Source organism: Labrus mixtus, chromosome 16 (assembly GCF_963584025.1).
Source record: "Labrus mixtus chromosome 16, fLabMix1.1, whole genome shotgun sequence".
Classification (NCBI taxonomy): Eukaryota; Metazoa; Chordata; class Actinopteri; order Labriformes; family Labridae; genus Labrus; species Labrus mixtus.
This window is the reverse complement of record NC_083627.1, coordinates 19,570,595-19,594,773: the sequence shown is the minus strand read 5'-3', so window position 1 is coordinate 19,594,773 and position 24,179 is coordinate 19,570,595. Positions and strand designations below refer to the sequence as shown.

At 40.2% G+C, this 24,179-nt stretch overlaps 1 long non-coding RNA gene and 1 gene segment (V, D, J or C); both read right to left on the bottom strand.

The window, feature by feature from the left end:
- Positions 1-24,179, bottom strand: part of LOC132990871 (Ig kappa-b4 chain C region-like) — a 637,710-nt gene that overhangs the window by 518,624 nt on the left and 94,907 nt on the right.
- On the bottom strand, positions 2,335-4,251 carry LOC132991628 (uncharacterized). Its single transcript, XR_009676215.1, has 5 exons — positions 4,175-4,251; positions 3,310-3,339; positions 2,771-2,923; positions 2,486-2,578; positions 2,335-2,350 (listed from the first exon to the last, which is right to left on the bottom strand). It is a non-coding gene; the product is annotated as an uncharacterized LOC132991628 (long non-coding RNA).

The window sequence follows — 24,179 nt, the reverse complement described above, 5'->3', positions numbered from 1 at the left end:
TTCAACATGTCAAAATGTAATTTTGACATGTTGAAATGTAATTTCCACTAGTGAAAACTAAATTGCTACTTGTCAGCCAGACTGTTTTAATGTTGAAAGGGCTTGCCATAGCTTCTGTCTGCCAACGCACGTACTGCTGAACCTCTGTAATTCACTGTAACATCATCTAAACCCCCAGACACACCAATCTTTTTTACCTTTTGGGGCCATCTCCTAAAAACTTCTACATGTCTCCACCTCTCCGCTCTCGTCCTGATACACCAATCGGATGTCCTTATATGGAGAGATGGGTGTGTGGTAGTATGCTGCCGATTTAGAATGATTCTGATTCACTCACATACGACTGGTGGTGAGAACAAAATATGCTGGTACGCACATGTCATGAATCTGACGGTGATTTTGCGTATGCACTTATTTAATGCGCAGAGTGAGAACATTTCTACACACATATTAGTGAATGAGGCCCAATGAGCGGGAGGGAGACAGTGGGACAGACAGAAGTCTTAAAAAAACCCTAAATGTTGCATAATTAGCGTAAGACTAACAAATGGAGTCGATTTGCCCTGTACAACATCAGGAAGATCAGACCTTACCTGTCAGAACATGCTACACAGCTCCTGGTACAGGATCTTGTGATATCACACATCGACTATTGCAACTCTCTACTGGCAGGTCTTCCTACATGCACTATCAAACCCCTGCAGATGAAACAAAATGCAGCAGCACGACTGGTCTTCAACCTTCCTAAAAGAGCACATGTCACTCTGCTGTTCATCTCCTTACACTGGCTCCCAGTTACTGCTCGCATCAAATTTAAAACTCTGCTGCTCGCTTACAAAACAGACACAAAAACGGCTCCTCTTTACTTTAACTCTCTCATCCAGGTCTACACTCCCTCCCCCCAACTACGCTCTGCCAATGAAAGGCGTCTGATCCAACCTTCACAACAGGGTCATAAGACGCTAAATAGACTCTTCTCCTCTGTCGCCCCCTGGTGGTGGAATGAACTTCCAAACTCCATTCGATCTGCAGAGTCCCTCTGCACCTTTCAGAAAAAGCAAAAGACCCAGCACTTTATAAGTACCTACGACCTGATGACGATTGGTTTAGATATTGTTGTTGATGATGATCATCTCGGACAACTGTGTGTGAGATTGAAAGGTTTCCATGGTGATATGAATTCAAAGGGACTGCTGTAATTTAATTCTGGGGAATTTAGTTGGATTTAACCTCTGAAACTCCCGATCTGTGTCCAAAGAAAATCAGCACATCACAACATATCTAACAGTTATGTGAGAATGTAGCTTGCTTCTCATCGTTTTAAATCAACACTAACAATAAACTACACAAACCATATTTGTGTCAGCGGACTTCAGGGTTTTAAAACGGCATCCAGCAGTCTGTGTTGTCGCTCGTTTTCCTCTTTTGATCGACGAAGTTGCTCCTCATATTCTGCTATTGTTCTTTCAAACAGATCAAATATCTCTTCAGCAGCAGCAGTCAGTCTCTGGTTGATGAAAGATCTCAGTGTTTTAGCTTTAGACATTTTCACACACGAGCAGAGCAGCTTTTTCTAAACACACACACCGGAAAAAAATAGTAGCCTATCTGGCGTTAGCTTTGTCGCTTTAATCACGTTTGTGTCCCAGCTAGCATGCTAAGCTAACTCCATACACTCTTAACCCGAATTAGTTGACTTTACTCGCAAATCGCGTGGAAACCCGTTGCCCTATACCACTTTAGTTTTGATTAATCTGAAAAAGGTCATTTCAAATCATTGAAACAATTATGTGTTTATGTGTGTTGGTGTTGTCCGTGTCTGTGTTGTTTGTGTGTGTTGTGTGTGGGTGTTGTCCGTGTCTGTGTTGTTTGTGTGTATTGTGTGTGTGTGTGTCTGCGTTTTACATGTGTCTGTTTGTCCGCTTGTTTTACATAAAATAAATAGGTTTACCCCACAGGTCAGAAAGTGTTTTACTGTTGTGGCAAAAAAAAAAATGTAGTCAACAGCTTCTTACAGTAGACTTGACATCTCTTTACATTGCGAGCTGATTTTTCAAAGTCTGTAGCTTCGGCGTTAGGTAAGTGTGGCCTAACGAGAGCAATACCTGTTGGATGAACTGAAATGTGAGCTTCATAGTCTTGGGGTAGTTAAGATGGAGTGCATACATGAGTCCAAACAGCAAACACATTGCTTATGGAAGATCTTGAATGTTGTCCATCACAACTTCTCCCTCAATGATGATTTTCAACGAGGCTGGACTGAGTTGCTGGGAAGATGTGAGCACAGCACCTTCCCACTCGATGAGAAGTATCCCAATGTCAAGGTCAAAGAATCATCATCATCAGATTCCTTAATGAAGAATAACAGAAGATCACAATCATTACATTAGATTTCTCATTTGAAAAAAAACTTTAATCAATATAAGAGTGTCATGGTGAAAAATAAATAATGGTGAAAATTATAAGAAAGCAAGAGCTTACTTACAAAGCCTGCTTTGAAGAAGTTTGTGGGGTTGTCCCCAAGGATGATAGGAAGCCCTCTGAGCACCTGTGTCCGGATCGCAGTTGGCTCTGTAGTCTTTTGGGAATTAAACACAGTACCACAAGTTAGATAGCTAAAATGAAAAACACATAATGATCTATAAGAAATCTTAAACAAACCAAGCAATGTTTGGATTGAATTATACAACTAATAGAGTAGCATTGTGATATGATGTTTTTACAAAACCTGTGAAAAACAATGCCAAGTACATAATGTGTATGGACCTACATTGGTCTGTTGTGAAATCTGTGTCAACAACTGTCCAACATTCCCTCTCTTGGATCAAAATAACTCGAGGAGACAAGGACTGTGCCGATCGATGCTCTCATAGAATTCCTGCTTGAGGTTCTTGCCCACAATCCTGCTGAACTCCATGAACACCTGAAAAATACAGAGAACAAAAAAAAAACTGAACTTAGATCAACTGAAATATACAAGGCAGCTAAGCCATCTGCAAAGTAGTGCTTCCATGAATGTCCTTTTTATATGATTTGAGTGAGAAAGACTGCTTCTGTGCAGGGTGCAGAAAAATCACATGACTGACAGTGAAAGGTTCCTTGGGCAGTTTCACTCAGTTGTGCACCCTGGGTTTTCTGGTGAATCTTTGCTAAGTGGACCTTAAGTGCATCAATGGAGTTGAATGTACACACACATTCTTGGTGTAAGCAGGGAAATGGGACAGTTCTACCATAGTTTCCGTGTTTTAACCAATAATGTTTTATCATTTAGGTAACCCCTTTTCTCACACATAAACTCACAATACTTACACTTCCACAGCATCCTCACACCACAAGGATCTGTAAAAATAGAAAACAAGAAAACATTTAGCTCAACAACTCAGCTCAACAATGTCACTTTTAAATACAATAAGGTAATAGAAACGACGCCTGTGTTACAGAGAAAACCAGTATGTGAACAAGCGTGTGTGAGAGTGAGTTCGGAGAGGTGTGCTTCGGCACAGTACACTTCATGCACGAGCACAAGCACGCGGGTAAACAATGCTGACAGCCTTCATTATGGAGAAATCCAGAGTTTCATGGCTGTATCTGACTAAAATGACACAATATTAAGCCGCAAGCCATATTAGCTGTCATGTTCTCTGTGTTGTTCTCTGATGTGCGACCGCGGACTCGGCCGCGTGTCTATTTTATTTTTTAATTTATTTATGGCTGTGTCTGATAAAAGTGGCTTAAATTAAACCGCAAAGTCAGTAAAGTAGCTCTCATGCTCTCTGTGTTGTTCTCTGACTCGGCGAAAGGGAAAAAGAGAGCGGCTAAGGACGGGTCGAGTGACCTCCTCAGCGCTTGCTACACTCCTTTGCCCCGACAGCGGTTGAACCGCTTTTCTATTGCGTAAAATGACGGTTATATAAATGATTCAGTCGAGCAAACTCGCTGGTATGTGAGCCGTCCTCAGACTGTTAACACTGAGCTAACTTTAACATTCAGCTGACACTTTTTTGAGTGGACATTAGCTAGTGTTAGCAATAAGCATGTATTAACAGCATGCACAGGTTCAAACAGTAACATTAGACAGAAAAAAAAGCTGCGTCAACAAATTATCTGCAAGCTTTTGGGTATTAAAAATTCCCACAAAGATAACTAGGCTACAATAGTTATTTTACATACTAACCATTCCACTTGGAGTAAGGTTGCTTCGTGGTCAGGGTACCGTCTGCTGCCGATGCATGTGCTCGTCGTGCCAGGTGTAGAGCCCCTTGGACGCACGTTACAGCAAGACCCTGGTCTTGTCACGTGACCAGGTTTTTGAATTAACCCCTCCCCTTTCTTATGAAAGTAAACATACCAAGTTATCTCTCATAAACCTGATTAGTGCAATGAATCTTTCAGCTAAATAGTATAAACAACTAATGTTTAGTAATGATAGCAGGTTTTTACTAAACATAAAAGAATAAGTAATGATCACTCGTAAGTTTAATTAGAAACAAAATCTGGGTTTACAGTGTACGCGTCTTCTTCTTCTTGTGGGTATATTACTGCCCTCCGAAGGACAAACTACCGGACACACTCACGTTTATAGACAAGCTTCTTTGAAAGTCAGCAGGATTTCATTTAAACGCTAAAACAGATGACACTACTATGAAGAGCCCTGGATCGAGTCTTGCTCTTGTTGTTGTTTTCTGCCGGTTGGCTAACAACGTATTGGTGCATTACCTCCACCTATCTGTAGGGGGTGTAGATCGGAAACCTGAAACTCCAAGCTAATGAAGTTAGCTTAGCTTGCAAGCTGGAACTAGCGACAAAGCTCAAATCAGATACCGGTTTTAAATGATGTGTGTGGATAAAAAGCTTCTGTCCGTGTGTGAAAATGTCTAAAGCTAAAACACTGAGATCTTTCGTCAACCAGAGACTGACTGCTGCTGCTGAAGAGATATTTGATCTGTTTGAAAGAACGATAGCAGAATATGAGGAGGAAATCTGTCGATCAAAAGAGGAAAATGAGAGACAACACAGACTGCTGGATGCCGTTTTAAAACCTGAAGTCCGCTTACACAGATTAGGTTTGTACAATTTAATGATGTCGACATTTTAAACTGATGGGAAACCAGCTGTCTTCTCACTTAGCTGCTTTATGTCAGAATGTCCCATTCCCGCCCATTCTGCTGATCCCTTTAAAAACATATTTCTTATAGTCTGTCTGTCAGTCTGCCTCTGTGTGTGTCTGTGATTGGCAGAGAATCATACCTACAGTTCAGCTGAAAGGCTTGGAGAGGGTAAAAGACTCCAGCAGCACTTGCAATACGAAGATCAATTTGATGAAGTCCAAGGCAAATTTCCCACTGGGACAATACAGTTCATCTTATCTAGCTTATCTTGTCTTATCTTATTAACTTAATATGACGCGTTTCAGCTTGTGACCTTTGATGACCCTGCTGGAGGCTACAAGCTGAATCATGTTGGTCTTAAAAAGTTCATGAAGTTGATCTTCATCATACGAGTGTTGATTAATTCAAATGGTTGTTTAATTCAGATTTTTTATTGATCGTATTGACTGATATTTCTTTCTCTTCTCAGCCCTGATTGGTGAAACCTTAAGTATTTTTATTATTTTTATCTTCTGTATTAATATATTTTATAGGCTTTTTTATCATGTTGGTCTGTTATTTCTTATCTGACAATCGTGTCCATTTTTGTTTGTAAAATTGTCTGTGAGTTCTTTTGTTTGCTGTCCTGTAATTGTAATTGTATTTTATTTTTTTTGTTCGTACCTGCCTTTAGGGACTACAGATGAAATGTAGCTTTTGTGCTAATTCCGGCATATTGACTTTGATGCGATTTGCTGATTCATGTGCAACGTCCTAATTCAATAAATACAATTTAAATTGTTGTCCTTCTCTTCACTGTGTTGTTTCTTGTTACATCTGTTTCATATTGTGTTTCATGATGGACGTCGCTTTGCTGGCTGCAAAACAAATCTGCCCACAGATAGAGTCACCTGAACCTGAACCTGAAGTCCTAGTTTGGTTGTCATGAAACCAGAATTTTTTAGAAGAAGTTATCAGTTAAAATCAAACAAAATTGGGCACAGCTGGCGTAGTGGTTAGTGCGCTTGCCCCATGTACGGAGGCTGTTGGCCCAGGTTCGAAGCCAACATGTGGCTCCTTTCCATCATATTGTTTCCCTGATTTCCAACTTTATCAACTTTCCTATCTCTACAATAAAGGCACATAAAGCCCACCTACCAAGTCAAACAATATTGGTACCTGTTCCAAGTCTTACTTTATGCTCCCCCAAAACACAACATCCTCTTTTAAGTTCACATATTCTTCTCCTCTTCAATCAGTCTAAATAACTCCCAGAGCTCACCAAAACATGTGTGTGAAGTTTCTTGTTCTAAATCCACTCTGATCCTGTATTTGATCATGTCTATAAACCCCTCTATTTCAGCCCTGCTCAGAATAGGCTGTTTCTGTGTCTGTACCTTTAAATATGTAAATGACCTGTGTCTGACCACGCACCCTGTCTGGAAGGACTTGGGTGTCTCGGGCTTTCTCGCTCCATGTCCTATTGTTTACGGTGAGAAGGCAGACTCAGAGGGCAGAACAAACACCTAGCTGTGGGAGTGTCACCCACCTGGGGGAGGGGCTACTGCCCTTTGTGATGTCATGAAGGGAAAATCTCCAAACGGCCTGTTTGAGGCATTGTGGGGTTTGTGGACAGACTAGAGACACTTATTAGTGTTAGAGGAACATGGTGAAGTGGATTATACAGAATATTCAACCTTTAAATAATTCTACTTACTTGTGGGATGACTTGTCTATTGCTCTCCACTGTTTTCAACGCCATAGATAATTGGTAACCTTGTCAAAAAATAGTTCAGTATAAGTTGGAAGAATGTGCCGACACTATGAAAAGATGTGTGACATAACTGTTTTAATATCTAACATGAACAGATCACATAGAGAGACAGATGTCTGTGTGTGTGTGTGTGTCCTCAGTGAAGTGTGTCAGTCTCTGCAGAAACTTCCAGCTGCAGCAGTCAGTTCAGTTTCTGTTCAGTCTGACTGAGGGAGGTTTTTGTACGATGCTTTTTCACTGTGTGAACACCCACTGACTGTTGATAGAGTGTGAACTCTGACAGTAGTAAACTGCTGCATCTTCAGTCTGGACTCCACTGATGGTCAGAGTGAAGGCAGAGTTTGATCCACTGCCTGAAAAACGACCTGGAATCCCTGATGCTCGAGTGCTAGCAGCGTATATAAGCAGTTTAGGAGTTCCTCCATCTTTCTGTTGGTACCAGGCTAAACGGTGGTAGCTGCTCGAGACATAAACATTCTGACTGGTCCTACATGAGATGGAGACGGAGGCTCCCAGAGCAGAGGTCACTGCTGCAGGCTGAGTCACTGTGACCTGTCCTCTGGACTCTGAGGATACAGAGACAAAAACAGAAAGCAGCATCAGGGTTTAGTGGGCTTCATTTCAGAGGGACGGATGTTCATAGAGGAGAGGAGTTTGATTCTCTGGACTTTACCTGTGAAGCAGCAGCAGAGGAGGAGAGTCCAGATGAGGACGCAGATCAAAGTCATGTTTTTGATGATGAGGACGAGGATTTCTGTTGTGATGAAGGACAGCTGTCAGTCATCCAGTGTTCAACTGTCAGGACTATAAACTCTCCCAGAGCACTGGAGCATGGTGCTGCTGATGCAAAGTGGCTCTCTATGGAAATGTTCTGAGAAAATGGCTGATTTTTAGCTCATTCAAAATGTGCTGAAAACAAATTTGAAAAGTTTTTAGGTCATTTGAAACATACTGCAGAGATTTGTCAGCATACAAAGTCATTGTGTGTTTTCATACAAAGTTTTATCATTGTTACACTCATTTATTTAAGAAGAAGTAGACAAATTACCGACTTTTATTTATATTCTACTCCACTTCTCATTCATTGTGTTCATCATTGATTTTAGATCATTTCTCCACCTGCTGTTTAGACATCCTGCTAAAATATTTTCTTGTAAGAATGTGCTAAATGTTTGTTAATGTCACTTCTAAAGAGAGTTGTGTTTTGCAGGTTTAAGGTCCTTTTAAAGGAAGCTTTCTGTGTTTCTCATCAGAGTAACATCATATGAGTTCACTGGAAGCCTCACAACAGTTACTGAAGGCTTTAAAGTTAGAGAAACATAGTTTAATGATTTATTTTGTCTTTCTATTATTTCAGGTCATGCTAGGCACTTCCTTCCATAATAATACATTTTATCTAAAGGCCCCTTTCAAGGCACTCAAGGTCACCTTAGAAAACAGAGATAAAAACAACAAAGTAACACTACATTGATAAAATGAACATTAAAAATAAAATTTTACAGGATGTATAAAATCATTGTGAGGAGGATTCATGAGACTGGATGGAGAATGATCAGACTGAATATGCCAGTTTAAAAAGATGTGTTTTGAGATTAGATTTAAAAATGGACAGAAAGTGAATATTACGGATGTGTGGTGGGAGGGAGTTCCAGAGGCTGGGACCAGAACGGCTGAATTCTCTGGACTCCAAGGTGGACAGGCAGGCGGTTGTTGTGGTGGATTGAATTGAAGAAGAAGACCTGAGAGTGCGGGTGGGTGCGTTGATGTGCAGGAGTTCAGAGAGGAACAGGGGAGTGAGGTTATGGATGGCCATAAAGGTGAGGGGCAGAATTTTGAAGTCAATGCGATATTTAACTGAAAGCCAATGAAGCTGCTGAAGGACAGGAGTGATGTGATTAACAGAGGGCGTTCTGGTAATGATGTGAGCGGCAGAGTTCTGGACCAGTTGAAGTTTGTGGATGGACCTGAGAGGGAAACCAAAGAGAAGGGAGTTGCAGAAGTCAATGCAGGATGTAACCAGGGTGATGACATGGATGGCAGTACTGTTGGGTGTGAGGGACGGGCGGAGGCGATTAATGTGACAAAGATGGAAATAACCAGACCTAGACATTATTGATGTGAGCTTGGAATCATAGTGTGCTGTCGAGGATGACACCCAGACTCTTAACCTGAGGGGAGGGAGAAACTGAGGAGTGGTCAATCGTGAGAGAAAACTGTCAGGTTTTGAAATTGTGGATTTGGTGCAAATGAGGAGAACCTCTGTGTTGTCACTGTTTCATTTGAGGTTTCAGAATAACCAGGATTTGATTTCTTGTAGGCAATCAGACAGGGAAGTAAGCGGGAGGGAGGAGGTCGGTTTGGTGGACAAATAGAGCTGGGTGTCATCCGAATAGCAATGGAACTGGATGTAATATTTACAGAAGATATGGGCAAGAGGAAGGAGATAGATGATTAACAGAAGAGGTCCCAGGACAGAACTCTGAGGATCACCTGTAGTGACTGGAAATGGCTGGGATTTGAAGTTTTGTCTTTAAAAGATTTATTTTTTGGCTTTTTTGTGCCTTTAATTGAGAGATAGGACAGTGGATAGAGTCGGAAATAAGGGAGAGAGAATGGGGAATAACATGCGGGAAAGGAGCCACAGGCCAGACACGAACCTGGGCTGCCCGCCTAGAAGACCACAGCCCCCACACATGGGGCGCGTGCACCAACCACTGCACCACCAGCGCCCCAGGATTTGAAGGTTTAGATTTGTTAAGGGGGTATGTAGGGGGTACATTTGGACCACCTTTGATGTTACAATCACAGTGTGTTTGTGCGTGTGTGTGTGTGTGTTAGTGTGTGTGTGTGTGTGTGTGTGTGTGTCCTCAGTGAAGTGTGTCAGTCTCTGCAGAAACTTCCAGCTGCAGCAGTCAGTTCAGTTTCTGTTCAGTGTGACTGAGGGAGGTTTTTGTACGACGCTTTTTCACTGTGTGAACACCCACTGACTGTTGATGTAGTGTGAACTCTGACAGTAGTAAACTGCTGCATCTTCAGTCTGGACTCCACTGATGGTCAGAGTGAAGGCAGAGTTTGATCCACTGCCTGAAAAACGATCTGGAATCCCTGATGCTCGAGTGCTAGCATAGTAAATGAGGAGTTTAGGAGTTCCTCCATCTTTCTGTTGGTACCAGTGCAAATTGCTACTACTGTAAACATTCTGACTGGTCCTACATGAGATGGAGACGGAGGCTCCCAGAGCAGAGGTCACTGCTGCAGGCTGAGTCACTGTGACCTGTCCTCTGGACTCTGAGGATACAGAGACAAAAACAGAAAGCAGCATCAGGGTTTAGTGGGCTTCATTTCAGAGGGACGGATGTTCATAGAGGAGAGGAGTTTGATTCTCTGGACTTTACCTGTGAAGCAGCAGCAGAGGAGGAGAGTCCAGATGAGGACGCAGATCAAAGTCATGTTTTTGATGATGAGGACGAGGATTTCTGTTGTGATGAAGGACAGCTGTCAGTCATCCAGTGTTCAACTGTCAGGACTATAAACTCTCCCAGAGCACTGGAGCATGGTGCTGCTGATGCAAAGTGGCTCTCTATGGAAATGTTCTGAGAAAATGGCAGATTTTTAGCTGATTCAAAATGTGCTGAAAACAAATTTGAATATGAGAATCTTTTGGTCATTAGAAACCAACTGAGCATCATCAGCATACAAGGTCATTGTAGGTTTGTCTGCAGGTTTAAAGAAGCTCTCTGTGTTTTTCAGCATAGTAACATCATGTGAGTTCACTGGAAGATTTTTTTTTTATAGTTGCAAATGTAAAATACAGTGTAAATGCATTATTGGGTAGTTTTGGTGCATGAGGAAGGAAATGTGCTTTTTATTTTTTTATATGGTTTCAGGTCATGCTTGGCCCTTCATTCAATGACATAATTTTAAAGGTTTTAGACAATGTTTTGGTTTTAACGGATATGCTGGGGATAATATGGACTATGTATGTGTTATATAGTCCAAAATATTATTATTATTATTTTTATTAATAATCTCTATGTCCATGGATGTTCACGTGTGTGGGAGGAGTGGGAGGTTAATTGTGAGCCAGTAAAGATGGATGTAAATATTAATGTGTCTCTAAAGGTTTAATGACTTTAGAAATTCCTTCTTTATGTAATGTGGTTGCTTGTCAGTCCCCGGTAGAGGCTATATAAGGGTGACGTAATCAAGCGCTCGCCCTGTCTTACCTGTGTGTAGAACAAGGAAGTGCAGCGTGAGGTGAACTGATTACAACCAATTGCTAGTGGTAAATGATCTGTTGAACTTAAAACGTAACTATCCACACAGTATGAAAGCACATGCAAGAACAGGGCTAAAGTTAAATTTATTCACTCTTGTAGATCGTGGATTACAACAAGTAGGAGGACGACTGGACTCTGTAGTGACTCATTGTTTTAACGGTATGAGAGTCCTCATGTTGTGCTGTGAATGAAATCATCTCTGTTGGGCTTTAATAATTAGTTTGTATTTTATTATTGCTCTTAATCATCAGCGGCAGCAACGGGAGTAAACTTGCTGATTATTATTGTGCAAAATTAATGTATCAAATTATGTGACACTATGTAATTATTTTCTTATATTTTTTTTTGTATATTAGTATATTAGCTCATCACAACATTAAAAGCACACTGCTGGTCTGGGTGCTAAGTTGATGAATTAAAGGTATGCTATTTTGGGTTGACACTTTAAAGAAATGTAATTAATATGTTTTTGATATTGATTGATTTAAAGTCTTGTTTATTTCTCTAGGACTTGGAATTAACTAAAAACTGTCACTGTTTTTCCCCACTTTAATATTTACTTAATTGTTTATTTTTAGAAGTAGTTTCAAATTAGATACTTTGACGGGCCGCGTGCAATAGACTTTATGGGCGAAGTGCAATTCATGAATTCATAGTAAAGCTATAGGGGCGAGGGTAGTAGGTCTGAAAGCCTTGATCCCTTTTGCTGTGTTTATTAATTTGTAGTGTTATGCATGAATTATTTGCTGCGTGAGCAGGTGAAGTTAGTGATTATTAGGGAGTGTTGTTAAATGTATCAGTTGGATCTTGAGTGTGATTAGGAGCAGCTATTTTTCCCTGTGTACCTTCTTACTATGGGGATCAAGTGATTCATCAGTCATCCCTGCACAGTGACACAGTAATGTATGTGTGCCTTGTCTAGTGAACTGCGTATATTTATAAAGCTACTGTGTCACCTGTATTGGTCATTCATTTTAACTTGTTTAACGTTGTGTTACATTCTTAAATAAATACTATGTTGTTAAAACTACCATCCTCTCGTCTACTTAATTGAGACACCAACCGGTTAATTTTTGGTGAAACATCTGGTGTAGTGGTAGCTACTTTAGTCCTATAGACGGTAAAAGTGCTACATTTATTTTCTCATTTTAATTACGTGTTTTTTTTATAGTTCAAATGTGCTCAAATATATGAACTATACTGGAATAATACTGGAACGATGCAGCTTATCAGATAAAGTAAAGAATAAAAGATAAGCAAAGTATGATATCATCAGCATATAGAATCTTCAATGTTTTAGTACCAGCATTATGACCTTAACATATGGAACAACTGATGTTTCTTTAATGAACATATGCCACTCACAATCATGTCATGCGTTTAGTTAACCTAAAGACTACACATTATGCTCTGAATTTATAAAAGAGGAACATGATGTTTGAAAACCTCCAAAAATAATCTGTAAAAAAGTATGAATCTAAGTGTTGTTAACGTTTGGGTCCTTTTATAAACGTGTTCACTTTGCAGCTTATCTTCAGTCAATGTAGTTTGTTCAGACTTATTTTCTTAATGCTCTTTTCAAACAAATTTATCAATAAACAGAGTTATACTATAAACTGTTCTCTGTTTTATGGACCTAGTTAGCAGACAAAGTTGTAAAGTGCATCTGTTACTCTGCAGCTGTTCAGTCAGATCAGTTCCTCTACAGCTGACGGAGGTTTTTGTAAGATGTTGTATCACTGTGTGAACGGGAAGCTGCTACCCTGCTGACAATAATAATCTCCTGAATCTTCAGTCTGGACTCCACTGATGGTCAAAGTAAAGTCAGTTCCAGACTGACTCCCACTGAAACGATCTGAAACTCCAGACTAACGGTTGGAAGTCCACCAAATCAGGAGCTTAGGGGCTTCTCCATGTTTCTGAAGATAACAGTCTACCTCATTGTCCACATGTGAACTTGCTTTACATCTGATAGAGACAGTTTGTCCTAGAACAACAGACAGAGATCCAGGAGTCTGAGTCAGGAGGATGTCTCCTGAGGAACCTGAAGAAACATGAAAAAAGAGGAGAAGGATTATTGAGACAAATCCAGCTCAGAGAGAGATGATCATCATCCAAACAGAAGAGTCTGATTCTGTAAATTCTGCAGCAGCACATCAATTCAATGAACCTGGTTACACCATGAGGAAAACTTTTCAGATAAGAGTCTGACCCTGAACAAGGAGCCCCAGGGTGACCGTCAGTAGAACCAGTGACATCATGCTTGTGCTGCAGGTGTGTCAGAGTCCGTGAAAGGTGTGGACAGACACTGATCAACACTGGTCTCTTAAAGTCTGAGAGCAGAGAAGCTGAACCCTTATATGCAAACACACAGAGTCACTGAACTGTAGCTGTACTCAACTGATCAGGGTGTTTCTCCCTGACAGATTTGACCAGTTCAACATTTAAATTCTTCATAGGCTGTAGAAGAACGGTAAAAGATTCAAGTTAAATAAAATAATCCTGTGTGGATTTGTGTTAATTCAAAAATGGAAAAAAAAATGTGTAAACATTTTATTTTGGAAATGAAACTTTTGAGGCAGGACATTTATTCTGATTGGAACATTTAATCACACTGCAGATATTTATCCTTTTACAGACGAGGACAATGGATTGTGTTTCAACGGGTTTTCTCTTATTCCTTCAAGTAACGGACATCTCACCTGCACACCACATAGGACTGTACACCAATAAAACAATTCTGGCATGACATCACTGACCACCTCTCTGTACTCTTGAGCTGCCACATCCCATGTTCACCCACACTCTGAAAAAGAGAAAAAACAGAAAGAACAGCACAGTAAGGACAGACTAACAGACATTGCAACATTACACACAAATCATAAAGACAACAACAATAAAGGTAAAACTACAGAAAACAGGAAATACATCACAATCATACATTAAAAGCTTGTTTGAAGAGGTGAGTTTTGATCAGTGATTTGAAAGTAGGAGGGTCGGTACAGTGTTGAATATGTGTAGGGAGTGAGTTCCAGAGGGAGGGGGCAGCTATGGAGAAGGCTCTGTCCCCCCAGGTTCGGTACTTGGTTCTAAGAGGGGGAGATAGGAGGTTTTGAAGAACGGAGGCTGCGTGCAGGAGTGTGAGGGTGAAAGAGAGCCGTGAGGTAGGAGGGGGTCTGGTGGTTAAGGGCTTTATGTGTGAGGAGAAGGATTTTGAATTGGATACGGTAAGGGACAGGGAGCCAGTGGAGATTTTGCAGGACAAGGGTGATGTGTTCACGTGTTCGGGTGTGGGTGAGCTGTTGACTCAAATCACAACACTCAGAGGTTCTTCAATAAACGACTCGCAGTGAGCTGGAATAAAAACAACATTTCAATCCTGATGTGGATTTTATTAATGCACCACTCTCTACACCTGTAGAGCCCTGTCCTCCCTTGTTCTTCATCTGTCTATGCGAGCGACAGAGAGGATAATAGAAACAGGGTATCAGGGTAAAAATGGCGCCCTGCATCACACACGGGCAGTTAGGACCCTCCAATAGGAAACAATAGAATCAGGCTGATCATGTCGCTGACGCTTGTTAGGACACGCTGTAACAGTAGAAATGTTTTTTCAAATCTGATAAAAATAAATGTTTAAGATTACTGTGAAATATCCTCTACTGAAAACATACTAAAGAAATACAAAATAGAAACATGTAAAGATTTTCACTCTTTCAGTTTGAGGTGGGTTAGAAACTAAACTTCAAATAAAGTACAGCCCATTTTTGATTCTAAAACCCTACTACTACTTTCATGCTGGATTGTCATTGGAAAAAAACATTTGTATTGTATTAATTAGATGAAAACATATTTTCTTTTATCTCAAACAGGAAATGAGACGTCAGGGACTGGAGTCACAGGAACAGAGACGGTTAAAGGTAAATTCTATTAGTTATGTAATGAAATATGATTTCAATTACTCTTTCACAGTCTGTCGCTCTAAAAATGCATTTTAAAATTCATACAAGTGTAATTATGTGTTATAGGCAATTGAGGCAAGACAAGACAGAATGGAAGCTTTTGAAGAGCCTACTGATGGTGTGCCGCTCAAATTCAAGTTTCATAATGGATTGGAGAGGACGAGGAAGTTTGTCTTGTCTGAATCTATTCAGGTTATCACTTTACCTGTCTTAATGTTAACCTCTGAGAAGGAGTTCACCTCTGATGTTAAGTTTTGCTCTGGGTTGTGCATAGTATGATAATTCATAGATGTAAAGTCCTGTTTCTGTTCTCTGCTTTAGACATTGTTTGATTTTGTTGGGCAAGAGGAAATGGCCAGTGAGGTTTTTTGTCTTAGAGAAGCAGCATCAACCAAAGTACTGGAAAGCACACTGTCAGGATCCATTGAGCAGTACAACATCAAAGGGTTTTCGACCCTTCATGTTCAGTGGATGGTAACACCAGCTGGACAGGTGATTAGCAATGTCATTTCAAACATTTTCATTTGTACTAGTTTTTAAAAATTACAGTTTTAATGTATATTGTGTATCTGTATTTGTGTGTATTTTTGCCTCCAATTCAGATAATAGATGCATGTGACATCATATTGTTACGATCTTAAAGGTTTTCAGTGGACCCAAAAGCAAGACCGGAAAACAGAGTGGTGGGTAAAGGGGTATTTATTGAAGTGAGGCTGGTGAGGCTTGAATGAGAGGCTGGGTGGTGAGGCACTGGGGAAAAAAGAAGACAAGGGAATAATTAGTGACAGGTATTCAAAGCACAAAAAGTTTACTGATACTGAGACGCCGATCTACCACGGTGTAGGCGGAAATAATCTGGCAGCTTGGGAGAGTTGAACCAGGGTATGAATGCTGCAGCCGGTGATTACAGATGACGAACAGGTGAGTGATTGCAGAGAGCTCCAGCAGCCGATAAGCCACACCCATCCTCTGAAAGAACAAAAAAACAAGCACCAAACAAGGAAAAATACACAGAACTGTCCAATCACCACACATATAGAGGGTACTTTAAATAAAAGAATGAGCAGATTCCTCACCTGCCTTTAATATTTGTTGAAACAATATTATAATAGTAAAACATTGTCAGTGAACATTTACTATACAATGTCTAAATGCAGGAGTATTTTCAGTGTGGTAATACCACTTTTGCTTCTGTACAGGAGCAGAATACTTCTTCCATCATAAGGTATGGTATATGGTAATTTACCATACCTACCAAAGCACTATATAAGCTCAAGTTCATTTACCATTACCATTTATAACACAAGTTAAGATTCGTACTACAAAGTAGCTGCTCTGTGGTAACCATGGAGACCAACAAAGTAACAGTGCAGGAGAGTGTTTGGGTTGCATAGAATGAGACTAGTTTTAGTTAAACTGTGGAACTAGTTGAGTTGGTGGAGTTAAAATAATCTGTTGTTGATTTTTACTTGTTACCACTATTTTCTGCTTGTATTACTGTTGTATAAAAGCAACATCACACTCGAGGTCGAGATGCTGTTCTGGATATCATCACTGCTACGATTCTGTCGTAGACACTCGCCGCAGTGACGATATTAAGTACAACATCACTCCCTACTGTGTGATATTACTTTAAATTGTCGTCCAGTGTATCAGTTTGGGCTTAACTATTATACACTATTATTTTCACTTTGGGGCAACACAAGCATATTTGCAATTACTGTGCAGCAAGTCTGGTATTTCTGTGTCATATCTGGAATATCTTCAACTGCCTGGATGACGAGTTGCTGTGAAGTGAGGTGGATTCTGGGTTCTTCCACAACAACAGCTGGGAAATGGTCATCGTCATCAAGACTGGGGAAAGTGCCAATCCCATGGTGTGCCAAAAGGGCCTCCAAACTTTGTTCACTGTAACGGTCCTCACCAAAGACATTGTTGATGGCTGTGCTGTCCATCTCCATATTGGCCAGCATTCCTGCAATCCAGATTTGGACAGGTGTTCTGTTGTTTTCTGTGCGCAGACTGTGGTTATTCCAGGCATTTCTGAAGTTCTGAAGTCTTTTCTGAATTTCTGGCAGAAAGACAATTTGCAGTGCCATTTTGTGGAGTTCATCCTCAGGATCAAGAAGCTCAGAATTCTCAAGAGAGTAAAATGTATCATAGAAAGATTGTAGAACATGCAGAAAAACATCTCTCCAAAGACGTTCTATTCTTTGGTTATGGACAGACTCGCCTGTGATGTGACTCCTCCTCTCCACACCTTGAACAAGGTTCATGAACAGTGCAACTTGTGAATTCTCACCTCCATAGTCTGATCTAACTCTGGAAGGAAGGCCATACATGCAGGTTGCTTTTACAAACTGTGTCAGTACAGTGGAGGCACGATTATTTGTGTTGCAATTCAAGTATGTGATCAGTCGAGAGTGTCCATCAATGGCTCCATGGAACACCAAACCCCACCTTGTGATAAACATAAAGGAGAAAGGTACATTTGATTATCAATCTAACAGATTGGTGGAGTTGTTTTTTTTCCTCTAGATTATAGTACATTGACATAACATTTCGCCAAGTAAAAATATATTTGTAACGTGTAAAATGGTTTTACAGATATGTCAAAATGTAATTTTGACATGTTGAAATGTAATTTCCACTCGTGAAAACTAAATTGCTACTTGTCAGCCAGACTGTTTTAATGTTAAAAGGGCTTGCCATAGCTTCTGTCTGCCAACGCACGTACTGCTGCAACTCTGTAATTCACTGTAACATCATCTAAACCCCCAGACACACCAATCTTTTTTACCTTTTGGGGCCATCTCCTAAAAACTTCTACATGTCTCCACCTCTCCGCTCTCGTCCTGATACACCAATCGGATGTCCTTATATGGAGAGATGGGGGTGTGGTAGTATGCTGCCGATTTAGAATGATTCTGATTCACTCACATACGCCTGGTGGTGAGAACAAAATATGCTGGTACGCACGTGTCATGAATCTGACGGTGATTTTGCATATGCACTTATTTAATGCGCAGAGTGACAACATTTCTACACACATATTAGTGAATGAGGCCCAATGAGAGGGATGGAGACAGTGGGACAGACAGAAGTCTTAGAAAAACCCTAAATGTTGCATAATATGAGCACAAAACTCTTAAGACTAACAAATGGAGTCGATTTGCCCTGTACAACATCAGGAAGATCAGACCTTACCTGTCAGAACATGCTACACAGCTCCTGGTACAGGATCTTGTGATATCACACATCGACTATTGCAACTCTCTACTGGCAGGTCTTCCTACATGCACTATCAAACCCCTGCAGATGAAACAAAATGCAGCAGCACGACTGGTCTTCAACCTTTCTAAAAGAGCACATGTCACTCTGCTGTTCATCTCCTTACACTGGCTCCCAGTTACTGCTCGCATCAAATTTAAAACTCTGCTGCTCGCTTACAAAACAGACACAAAAACGGCTCCTCCTTACTTTAACTCTCTCATCCAGGTCTACACTCCCTCCCCCCCACTACGCTCTGCCAATGAAAGGCGTCTGATCCAACCTTCACAACAGGGTCCTAAGATGCTAAATAGACTCTTCTCCTCTGTCGCCCCCTGGTGGTGGAATGAACTTCCAAACTCCATTCGATCTGCAGAGTCCCTCTGCACCTTTAAGAAAAAGCAAAAGACCCAGCACTTTATAAGTACCTACGACCTGATGACGATGGTTTAGATATTGTTGTTGATGATGATCATCTCGGACAACTGTGTGTGAGATTGAAAGGTTTCCATGGTGATATGAATTCAAAGGGACTGCTGTAATTTAATTCTGGGGAATTTAGTTGGATTTAACCTCTGAAACTCCCGATCTGTGTCCAAAGAAAATCAACATAACAACATATCTAACAGTTATGTGAGAATGTAGCTTGCTTCTCATCGTTTTAAATCAACACTAACAATAAACTACACAAACCATATTTGTGTAAGCGGACTTCAGGGTTGTAAACAGCATCCAGCAGTCTGTGTTGTCGCTCGTTTTCCTCTTTTGATCGACGAAGTTGCTCCTCATATTCTGCTATTGTTCTTTCAAACAGATCAAATATCTCTTCAGCAGCAGCAGTCAGTCTCTGGTTGATGAAAGATCTCAGTGTTTTAGCTTTAGACATTTTCACACACACACACAGGTTTGTACAATTTAATGATGTCGACATTTTAAACTGATGGGAAACCAGCTGTCTTCTCACTTAGCTGCTTTATGTCAGAATGTCCTCATCCCGCCCATTCTGCTGATCCCTTTAAAAACATATTTCTTATAGTCTGTCTGTCAGTCTGCCTCTGTGTGTGTCTGTGATTGGCAGAGAATCATACCTACAGTTCAGCTGAAAGGTTTGGAGAGGGTAAAAGACTCCAGCAGCACTTGTAGTACGAAGATCAATTTGATGAAGTCCAAGGCAAATTTCCCACTGGGACAATACAGTTCATCTTATCTATCTCATCTTGTCTTATCTTATTAACTTAATATGACGCGTTTCAGCTTGTGACCTTTGATGGCCCTGCTGGAGGCTACAAGCTGAATCATGTTGGTCTTAAAAAGTTCATGAAGTTGATCTTCATCATACGAGTGTTGATTAATTCAAATGGTTGTTTAATTCAGATTTTTTATTGATCTTATTGACTGATATTTCTTTCTCTTCTCAGCCCTGAATGGTGAAACCTTAAGTATTTTTATTATTTTCATCTTCTTTATTAATATATTTTATAGGCTTTTTTATCATGTTGGTCTGTTATTTCTTATCTGACAATCGTGTCCATTTTTGTTTGTAAAAGTGTCTGTGAGTTCTTTTGTTTGCTGTCCTGTAATTGTAAATGTATTTTATGTTTTTTGTTCGTACCTGCCTTTAGGGACTACAGATGAAATGTAGCTTTTGTGCTAATTCCGGCATATTGACTTAGATGGGATTTGCTGATTCATGTGTAATGTCCTAATTCAATAAATACAATTTAAATTGTTGTCCTTCTCTTCATTGTGTTGTTTCTTGTTACATCTGTTTCATATTGTGTGTCATGATGGACGTCGCTTTGCTGGCTGCAAAACAAATCTGCCCACAGATACAGTCACCTGAACCTGAACCTGAAGTCCTAGTTTGGTTGTCATGAAACCAGAATTTTTACTTGGATAAGTTATCAGTTAAAATCAAACAAAATTGGGCACAGCTGGCGTAGTGGTTAATGCGCTCGCCCCATGTACGGAGGCTCCCCCAAAACACAACATCCTCTTTTAAGTTCACATATTCTCCTCCTCTTCCCCTGTGTGTGAAGTTTCTTGTTCTAAATCCACTCTGATCCTGTATTTGATCATGTCTATAAACCCCTCTATTTCAGCCCTGCTCAGAATAGGCTGTTTCTGTGTCTGTACCTTTAAATATGTAAATGAGCTGTGTCTGACCATCATGGTGAGGAAAGAGGGGGGAGAAGTGGGCTGAAAATGTTTGATATTTAAAAGATGGTGTGTTTATTCTCTTCACAGTGTGTGTGTGTGTGTGTGTGTGTGTGTGTGTGTGTGTGTGTGTGTATCCTCAGTGAAGTGTGTCAGTCTCTGCAGAAACTTCCAGCTGCAGCAGTCAGTTCAGTTTCTCTTCAGTCTGAGTGAGGGAGGTTTTTGTACGACGCTATTTCACTGTGTGAACACCCACTGACTGTTGATATAGTGTAAACTCTGACAGTAGTAAACTGCTGCATCTTCAGTCTGGACTCCACTGATGGTCAGAGTGAAGGCAGAGTTTGATCCACTGCCTGAAAAACGACCTGGAATCCCTGATGTTCGAGTGCTAGCAAAGTAAATGAGGAGTTTAGGAGTTCCTCCATCTTTCTGTTGGTACCAGGCTAAGAAGTGGTAGCTGCTCGAGACATAAACATTCTGACTGGTCCTACATGAGATGGAGACGGAGGCTCCCAGAGCAGAGGTCACTGCTGCAGGCTGAGTCACTGTGACCTGTCCTCTGGACTCTGAGGATACAGAGACAAAAACAAAAAGCAGCATCAGGGTTTAGTGGGCTTCATTTCAGAGGGACGGATGTTCATAGAGGAGAGGAGTTTGATTCTCTGGACTTTACCTGTGAAGCAGCAGCAGAGGAGGAGAGTCCAGATGAGGACGCAGATCAAAGTCATGTTTTTGATGATGAGGACGAGGATTTCTGTTGTGATGAAGGACAGCTGTCAGTCATCCAGTGTTCAACTGTCAGGACTATAAACTCTCCCAGAGCACTGGAGCATGGTGCTGCTGATGCAAAGTGGCTCTCTATGGAAATGTTCTGAGAAAATGGCAGATTTTTAGCTCATTCAAAATGTGCTGAAAACAAATTTGAATATGAGAATCTTTTGGTCATTAGAAACCAACTGAGCATCATCAGCATACAAGGTCATTGTAGGTTTGTCTGCAGGTTTAAAGAAGCTCTCTGTGTTTTTCAGCATAGTAACATCATGTGAGTTCACTGGAAGCTTTGTGAAGAGTTTTTTTTTAGAGTTAAGGTGAAGAATAGCTTTCAGTGTAAATGCATTATTGGGTAGTTTTGGTGCATGAGGAAGGAAATGTGCTTTTTATTTTTTTATATGGTTTCAGGTCATGCTTGGCCCTTCATTCGATGACATAATTTTAAAGGTTTTAGACAATGTTTTGGTTTTAACGGATATGCAGGGGATAATATGGACTATGTATGTGTTATATAGTCCAAAATATTATCATTATTATTTTTATTAATAATCTCTATGTCCATGGATGTTCACGTGTGTGGGAGGAGTGGGAGGTTAATTGTGAGCCAGTAAAGATGGATGTAAATATTAATGTGTCTCTAAAGGTTTAATGACTTTAGAAATTCCTTCTTTATGTAATGTGGTTGCTTGTCAGTCCCCGGTAGAGGCTATATAAGGGTGATGTAATCAAGCGCTCGCCCTGTCTTACCTGTGTGTAGAACAAGGAAGTGCAGCGTGAGGTGAACTGATTACAAACAATTGCTAGTGGTAAGTGATCTGTTGAACTTAAAACGTAACTATCCACACAGTATGAAAGCACATGCAAGAACAGGGCTAAAGTTAAATTTATTCACTCTTGTAGATCGTGGATTACAACAAGTAGGAGGACGACTGGACTCTGTAGTGACTCATTGTTTTAACGGTATGAGAGTCCTCATGTTGTGCTGTGAATGAAATCATCTCTGTTGGGCTTTAATAATTAGTTTGTATTTTATTATCGCTCTTAATCATCAGCGGCAGCAACGGGAGTAAACTTGCTGATTATTATTGTGCAAAATTAATGTATCAAATTATGTGACACTATGTAATTATTTTCTTATATATTTTTTTTAGTATATTAGTATATTAGCTCATCACAACATTAAAAGCACACTGCTGGTCTGGGTGCTAAGTTGATGAATTAAAGGTATGCTATTTTGGGTTGACACTTTAAAGAAATGTAATTAATATGTTTTTGATATTGATTGATTTAAAGTCTTGTTTATTTCTCTAGGACTTGGAATTAACTAAAAACTGTCACTGTTTTTCCCCACTTTAATATTTACTTAATTGTTTATTTTTAGAAGTAGTTTCAAATTAGATACTTTGACGGGCCACGTGCAATAGACTTTATGGGCGAAGTGCAATTCATGAATTCATAGTAAAGCTATAGGGGCGAGGGTAGTAGCTCTGAAAGCCTTGATCCCTTTTGCTGTGTTTATTAATTTGTAGTGTTATGCATGAATTATTTGCTGCGTGAGCAGGTGAAGTTAGTGATTATTAGGGAGTGTTGTTAAATGTATCAGTTGGATCTTGAGTGTGATTAGGAGCAGCTATTTTTCCCTGTGTACCTTCTTACTATGGGGATCAAGTGATTCATCAGTCATCCCTGCACAGTGCCACAGTAATGTATGTGTGCCTTGTCTAGTGAACTGCGTATATTTATAAAGCTACTGTGTCACCTGTATTGGTCATTCATTTTAACTTGTTTAACGTTGTGTTACATTACATACATACAAAGTAAACTGCAGGCCATCACGGACAATGCCAGCCATCCTCTACACCTCACACTGGCAGAACAGAGGAGCGGCCGCAGCAGACGACACATCTCGCTGCGCTGTAGGACTGAGCGGTACAGAGCATCCTTTGTCCCCACAGCCATCAGACTACACAACACCTCAGTCGAGGGCAGGGGCTTATTGTGACTCTCTCCCACTCTCTCTCTCTCTCTCTCTGCCCCCCCTCACATGCACACATACACACATACGCTCAATGGACAATAGTGCAATACTTATTTATTTAATATCTACCTCCGGCTCTTCTTTTTTTTTTTTTATATACAATTTTAATTATGTGCAATATTGCTCACTATTTTATTTATTGACTTTTATTGACTTTTATTGTTTGTCCAATTTTTTGTTTGTTTGGTTTGTTTTATTTGTCTGACTACGTGAGCTACTGGATACCTGAATTTCCCCAAGGGGATGAATAAAGTATCTATCTATCTATCTATCTATCTATCTATTCTTAAATAAATACTATGTTGTTAAAACTACCATCCTCTCGTCTACTTAATTGAGACACCAACCGGTTAATTTTTGGTGAAACATCTGGTGTAGTGGTAGCTACTTTAGTCCTATAGACGGTAAAAGTGCTACATTTATTTTCTCATTTTAATTACGTGTTTTTTTTATAGTTCAAATGTGCTCAAATATATGAACTATACTGGAATAATACTGGAACGATGCAGCTTATCAGATAAAGTAAAGAATAAAAGATAAGCAAAGCATGATATCATCAGCATATAGAATCTTCAATGTTTTAGTACCAGCATTATGACCTCAACATATGGAACAACTGATGTTTCTTTAATGAACATATGCCACTCACAATCATGTCATGCGTTTAGTTAACCTAAAGACTACACATTATGCTCTGAATGTATAGAACACGAACATGAATGTTTGAAAACCTCCAAAAATAATCTGTAAAAAAGTATGAATCTAAGTGTTGTTAACGTTTGGGTCCTTTTATAAACGTGTTCACTTTGCAGCTCATCTTCAGTAAATGTAGTTTGT